The following is a 7,186-nucleotide window of genomic DNA, read 5'->3' as shown; positions in this document are numbered from 1 at the left end:
TTGATTTCAGTAAAAAATATGTTCATATCCTGTCTCTTACACTTCCTTCTCTTGGCTATATGATGATAGAAAGTTGATAAAATCTCTCTAAATCTGTTTCCTATCAATAAAAACGGATAATAATAGACAAGACACCCCCACAAGGCTATTCTAAAGCTCAAATAAGGTAATATAAATTAAAAATGCTTGACAAATTTGAAAATGCTAAATGAATGTCAATTATTTGTTGTTATTGAATCATCAAAGGAGTCTTGGAGATCATCTAATCCAGTCTCTTCATTTTACAGATAAAGTGAGTAGGACCCAGAAAAGTTATGTGACAGCAGATTCAAGATCACACAGTGGTAGAAAAAAAGATGTGAAATTTGGTCCTGCAACTCAAAATCTATCACTCTTTTCATACTAACACATTCCCAACTAAAAGAAAAGGAAAGACATAATATTTTGAAATTTCAAATATACCAAAATTCTGCTAATTAAACTAATAAACTTCTTTGTTTCTTTATATTCTCCACTAATTTCTCTGATTAAACAACAAACTGTTCTCTTTGCATTCTATTTTATTTTTTTAAAGAATTTAAAATATTTTTTCCAATTTTTATGATAATTCTTGTACAAAGAGGATAAGTTCTTTTGGATAATAAATATTTTAGTATAATTTTAGCAAAGAAGAAAAGCATAGTTTTCTTTCCATTTGAAATTACAGAAATTCTAATATCTTGAAAGTTATAAAATTATAGCTAATTAATTATTTTTGTTCTTAACTTATCATTATTTCTGGCCTTAGGGATCATTAACCAGCATGAGAATTTGAGACCTGAAAAGGAAAGAGGGGGCTCATTTTGACCTCATTCACTTTATTCTTAGTCTTTAATATAGCAAGTTTTATGTTTCAGCTTTGCAGATAAAAGAGAATTCTTCCCTCTAGGTCATTAAACTTGGAACAATCTTTGTCTATCAATTTTTGGAGAGCCAAAATACACACACACACACACACACACAATATAAATGACTTTCTCTCCACTCAGGTTGTAAGCTCTGGTTATTTCATTGTTCTCCACATAAAAGAGAGGGTTCTGAAAATATCCATCTCTGATACCACATATTCAGTGAAATTTCTGCTTAGTTTTGACTCAGTGAACCTTCTGTGTAAGATGAAGAGTATTTCAGACATCATCTCTGATATGTAATGGTGCATGAATATTTCTGGGTGGGAAAGCACCAATGACAAATAGATATGATTAACTAGAATGCATTTTGGAATAAAAATTTGCAATTTATAGGCACATTTGGATAGCTATGTTTCACTCTGGCTACCGCATTTTAAATAGGATATTAATGAGACAAGCTAAAGGAAGATGGTTCAGAGGATGTGGGTTCTAGACACTATAACATTTATTTTTTCATTTTATCTTCCCAATGATTCTGAGAGATAGGTACAATTATTTTCTTACTTCATAGATAAGGAAACTGAAGCAGGAATTGTTAAGTGACTCCCAAGGTCACATAACTAGTAAGTTATCTTACTAATCCCCCGACTGTAACCACAAAAGACCAAGAATAAGACTTTTGATTATCTGACTCCGGCTGATTCTGGGAAGACAGGGTTCCAACACATACCAATCAAACTGCCAAAATAATAATAAAATTCATCTGGAAGAACAAAAGATCAAAAATATCAAGGGAATTAATTTTAAAAAATACAAAGGATGGAAGCTTAGCAATACCAAACTTAAAACTATATTATAAAGCAGCAGTAATTAAAAACATTTGGTACAGGCTAAGAAATAGAGTGGTGGCTCAGTAGAAACAGCTTAGATACATAAGACACAATAATCAAGACCTATAGCAATCTAGAATTTCATAAATCTCCAAACTCTAGCTTCTGGAACTCACTATCTGACAAAAATTTCTGGGAAAATTGGAAAATAATGTCAGAAACTTGGTATAGACCTATATCTCACATCCCATACCAAAATAAGGTCAAAATGAATACATGATTTGGGCATAATGATACATAAACAAATTAGGAGAACAAGGGATAACTTACCTGTCAGATCTTTGAAGAAGGGAGGAATTTATGATCAAAGAAGAACTAGAGCACATTATGAAAAGCAAAAATGGACAACTTTGATTACATTAAATTAAAAAGGTTTTGCTCAAACAAAACCAACAAAAACAAGACTATAAAGGAAATACAAAACTGGGGAGAAATCTTTACAGCCAAAATTTCTAATAAAGGTCTCATTTTTAAAATGTATAAGAATATACATCATTCTCCAATTGATAAATGGTCAAATGAACAGACAATTTTCAGATAATGAAATTAAAATCACTTATAGTTACATGAAAAATGATCTAAACTATTAGATAAAGGCACATTTAAAACAACTCCAAGGTACTACCTCACATCTCTCAGATTGGCTAAGGTGACAGGAAAAGATAATGATGAATGTTGGAGGGGATGTGAGAAAACTGGGACACTGATGCATTGTTGGTGAAGTTGTGAACTGATCCAGCCATTCTGGAGAGCAATCTGAAATTATGCTCAAAGGGCTATTTTGATACAGCAGTGCCATTACTGGGTCTATATCCCAAGGAAATCATAAAGGAGGGGAAAGGATCCACATGTGCAAAAATGTTTGTAGCAGCTCTTTTTGTGGTAGTAAAGAATGGAAGGGAAGTGGATGTCCATCAATTGGAATGGCTAAACAAGTTTTGGTATGTGAAGGTAAAAGAATATTATTCTATAAAAAATGATGAACAAGCTAATTACAGAAAGGCCTGTAAATATTTACATAAACTGATGCTGAGTGAAACAAGCAGAACTAGGAATACATTGTACAAATAATAGTAAGAATGTATAATGATCAACTATGAAAGTTTGGTTCTTCTCAGTAGTTCAGTGATCCAAAGCAAAACAAGTAGACTTTGGACAGGAAATGTCATCTGCATCCAGAAAAAGAACTAAGAAGACTGAATGTAAATCAACACATGCTACGTTCACTTCTTTTTTTCCATTTTTTCTTAATCTTTCCCATAGCTTTTCCCTTTTGCTCTGATCTTTTTCTCCCAACATGATTCATAAAGCAATGTGTATTAAAAATAAATAAATTTACTAAAAAAAGAAAGTCTCTTATGTGGACAATTGCTATGTTATGATGATCACAAAACACTAGAAATAGATCAAAATTTTAAATGTTTCCTTAAAAAGTCAAAATAGGATAACAGGAAAGCCACAAATTCTCCATGCAGATAACTTTAAATTGAGAAAATTTTCCCTTTGTCCATGATTGTCATCGCAACTTCTCAAGGTTTTGATTGCTACTAAAATTTTTACCTTCTCTGACACTTTTGCTATTCAATCTTGGTCTAGATTTAGAGCATGTAAAACCCTGGAAACCCTTACTGGAAGCACTAGGCCAAGTTCCAGGATTCTGTGATACCCAAATCTACCAGGATCATAAATAACTAACTGCAAATCATATTCCAATAGTAATAACTGACATAGCCCTTGAAAGCTAACAAAGTATTTTAAGTGTAAAGTGTTACTTGTACATTTGAACCTCAGAATAACCCTGTACAGAAAGTTCTAGAGTTATCACTCCCATTTTATAGATAAGGAAACTGAGGTTCTGAGAAGGGAAGTGAGTGATAGATAGGATTTCAAAGTCTTTCCTTGACTCCAACTTCAACACCCTATTCACTATAGCTCAGTATTTTATTTTTATACATTTATCTACATTCTCTTTGCTAAAAAACAAAAAGAGGCAGCTAGTTGATGTAGTGGATAGAGCACCAGTCCTGAAGTCAGGAGGACCTGATATTTAATATTTTCTGGCTGTGTGAGCAAGTCACTTAACCCCAAGTGCTTCAGCAAAAAATAAAAATAAACAAAAAATGTCCATAGGGCTTGAAAATTCTTCAGTTTCCCTCTCTAATAAGCTTGCCTCTTTCCCTTCAAAATACATATAGTAGCAGGACAAAACAAAACACATTAATTTCTGGCACAAAACAAACATAAATCTTATCAAGGAAATAAATATTCAAATACAGGCTTTCAAGTGAAAAATAGGAATTAGTTAATAAAAATATCCCTCCTGATCATGCTGATTTGATATCAGGCAGGCTCCAAAATGCATTCAAGAAAGGAAAAAAGGAAGGTAGGAAAGAAAGAAAAAAACTAAAGATATCTAAATGAATGAATGAATAAGAAGCAAGAGAAAAACAAAGAGAGCAGGTATCTTTCAAGCTTAGGAGGGGAAAAAAGGAAAGCTGTGTGGAGAGAACAGGTATTCCTCAAAAAAAAAAAAATTGATATAGAGCCTCCAGGACCCAAGAGAATGAAGGAATACTTCATAAAAGGACAAAAAGGAAGAGTGAAAACAGAAAATCAGGAAAGCTATTTTCTGAAGGGAGGAGAGAAAAACAGCAAACCTTACTGAAGAGGGTTTGAAAGGTAGTGTGAAAGGTTTTTAGTTGCTCCAGCCACAGGCCTATGATGCAAAGAGAAAGAATCTTTATAAATTTGCTTTTTAATATTTCTATACTTTTCAATCAATCCAAGAGCTAGATTGAAAATTTAAAAAGTCTGATTGTAATAGCTAACATTGATACAGTGCTTACTATGTACTAAGCCCTACACTAAGCACTTTAAAGCTATTATCTCATTTGAAACTCAAACAACCCTGGGAGGCAGGTGCTGTTTTGATACTCATTTTACAAATGAGGAAACTGAGGCAGACAGAGATTAAGTGATTTTCCCAGAATCATTTGGCTAATAAGTGTTTCCTTATTTTGAATCTGGCCTTAGATTTAAAATCAGGTCTTCCTGACTTCAGGCCTGGCATTTATTCTTTCCACTTTGCATATTGCTATTGTTTTAATATGTGAACTTGAGTAAAAAGACTATGTGGAAAAAAGAAATTGAGTACCTCTCTGTCTCCCTCTCTCAGTCTCTTTCTATATTTCTCTGTCTCTCCGAATCTCTCTTTCTCATTTTACACTTAGAAAAGACATCTACAGCATCTCATATAGGAAGAACTACCAAAGGAAGCAGGTCTTTAGAACAGATGATTATGTAGCTAGGCTGAGAACAGGGAATGAGGGAAACATTGTGTGTGTGTGGGGGGGGGGGGGGGGCTCACCTGAAAAAAGACTAGTGGACGACAAGACTGATTTACTGGCAGTAACCTTGACACTTTGAGTAAAGTTAATTTATGCTATGTAAAATAAAGAATAATGTTAATCAAAGTAATGACTACTGCCCAGCAGTAATCATGGCAAAAACCTCCTGCCCTTTAAAGAATTCTTTGTTTTCCAAGAATTCCAGTTACCAAAAGGAGCTAGGAAAATTCATCATTAAATAATTTAAGAAATGTCTACAAATACAGCACATTTCATTATAATTTTTCTAGCCTCTCTTTAGAATTTGTCAATTTCAGGAACATTAACAAATGTTAATGAAGATATGACTTGAGATTCAGCTGGTGTAGTATAGTGCTTGGAAAGAAAAAAACAAGCAAAATTTTGTTCACAAAAATGTTTTCATAATTCAATAGCTTCAAACCCTAATTCTCTAATTTTAACTTTATCATGGAATTTAAAAACAATGATAGTTCAGATTAGGCTGATGATCAGTCTGAGTGAGAAGCAAATTTATCATGAGAACTGAGAGCAAAGGGTGAGCCAAGGAAAGTGGATGATTTTCCAACTCTTCTTAAGTCAGCCTTCACAGCACAGCTTCATTACTGGTTTACAATATTGTAAATAACCAGAATAGATTATATTCATGTAAAAACATAAGTATAAAAACACATTCCAAAGTCAACTACAAATGATCTGAACAACATCCATACCAATATTTCCTACACACCCACATGATAAGGGCTGAGGGTACTGAAGAAGAGGTTGAAGAGGTCAAAAGGAGATAGTCTGAGACACAAATGATTAATGGAATTTTACATCCTTAAGAGAAATTCCTGTCTTATACAAACTTCAAAGGATTTACAAGTCTCCTGAGGAAATTCTTTGATATACGAACTTCTCTATATCTGAAGGAAGCATAAAAGTCCTTTGCAAATATAAACTCTGTTTTATGATCCTGTTCGTGTATAAAATGAACCTCCAAAATCCTATTCTTTGCAAATAGGCTTTCTATCTTGAAACCTTTTGTCCTCAACCTTGCTGCGTTCCTTTTCTAATCAATAAAGATTTTGTTTTAACACAGCATTAAGTAAGCAAATTCATTTGCTAATGAATCTGGCCTTGGTACTTTGGAGGGAGGAGGAGGAGGAGAGAGAAATAATCAGACAGCCAGGAAGGAATCACTGACCCATCTCTGCCTTAGTTTACCACACTCTTCAGTCGCCCTCTTCAAGGTGAGGCAGGAATCAGTGAGGGTCAGCTGTCCAAGGCAGGAGTTTATGGCAAAGGAACTTCACTAAACCCAAAGGCTATGATAAAAAGCTTTATTTTTAAAGAAAATACCAAGAGGTATCTTGATGGGCATATCATTCTCAAGAGACAAGTGATCTGCAGGGCTGATTTAGATCAAGCAGTTTTATTCTCACTATCTCCCCCCTAAAGCAATAAGCACAAATTATTTTGGGAAAAGGGACAAAGGTCTCTCAGGTCATCTATAACTACTCCTGCTAAAAATGGCTGTAGAGCTGACCCTAATGGAGGGTTGTGCTTGGAGAAGAGAAACAAGATCTGAAAACAGCAGCTGCAGAATCCAGTGGATGTTGAGTTTGTCCATCAGTTGTTTCATGTTCCCCAGATTGCAGGAGAAGTTAGAAGTTTGCAGCTCAAAGCCTAGAGAAAACAAATCTCACAAGCAATCTAAAAATGAGCAAAAGGATAATAATCAGAAGAGGAGTTAGTATAGGGACCAGTAGGGAATTCTAGCCATAGGAGGACTGGGGAGGCATGAGAAATTGCTCATGGATATCTTGTATTCAGGCAGCTTTCTGTAAGATTCTCTCAGTGCATAGTTCGACTTTCCTTGAGTTGTTAATGTACATACAGCAAGAGGTGTTGACCAGAGCACAGACACCTCCACTAGAGGCTAGAAGATAATCTAAGGTCATAGGATTATCCAGGACCATATTGGCTAATAAGTCAAGAGATTCCTGGATCTCCCTCAGGGAATGAGCTGTTTAGTTGGCAAACTGGTGGATTGAGG

The sequence above is a fragment of the Sminthopsis crassicaudata genome, chromosome 5 (genome assembly GCF_048593235.1).
Source record: "Sminthopsis crassicaudata isolate SCR6 chromosome 5, ASM4859323v1, whole genome shotgun sequence".
NCBI classification, from domain to species: domain Eukaryota; kingdom Metazoa; phylum Chordata; class Mammalia; order Dasyuromorphia; family Dasyuridae; genus Sminthopsis; species Sminthopsis crassicaudata.
The sequence above is the reverse complement of the archived record's forward strand: the minus strand, read 5'-3'. Positions refer to the sequence as shown.